We start from the raw sequence: 511 nt of genomic DNA on the forward strand, positions 1-511 counted from the left end.
CTCTATCATGGTTTTCCCACTTAAGGTGCCTGCACTTCCCCCCCTTTCTCCCTTACTAATACCCTTCTCCCGTGATCCTACCTCTGTTGAACTGCTTCTGTCCCTTTATCTCCTAAGTTCCTTGTATACCCTTCCCTCGCCCCTCCCTTAAACTAATCCAATTTTTATCCATATCTCCCTTATTAACGCCTGTTTCCTACTGTTCTTCTCTTTCAGGTTCTTTCTTTTCCTTTACCTCCCCAGTTCCTTTCCATTATCCTGGTTCCTGTAGTTATGTATGGATAGTTAGTTAAGTATGGATACAAACTTATCAGGATTTGGTTCTAGGATCCACATATGAGGGAGAACATATGTCATTTTTTTTTCTGAGTCTGTGTTACTTTCTGAGTCTGTGAAACAGTATAACAGTTTCTAGTTCCATCCATTTACCTGAAAATTTCATGATTTCATCTTTCTTTACTGCTGAGTAAAATTCCATCATATAAATGAACCACATTTTCATTATCCACTC

The sequence above is a fragment of the Nannospalax galili genome, unplaced genomic scaffold (genome assembly GCF_000622305.1).
Source record: "Nannospalax galili isolate Female #2095 unplaced genomic scaffold, S.galili_v1.0 scaffold996, whole genome shotgun sequence".
Taxonomy (NCBI): Eukaryota; Metazoa; Chordata; class Mammalia; order Rodentia; family Spalacidae; genus Nannospalax; species Nannospalax galili.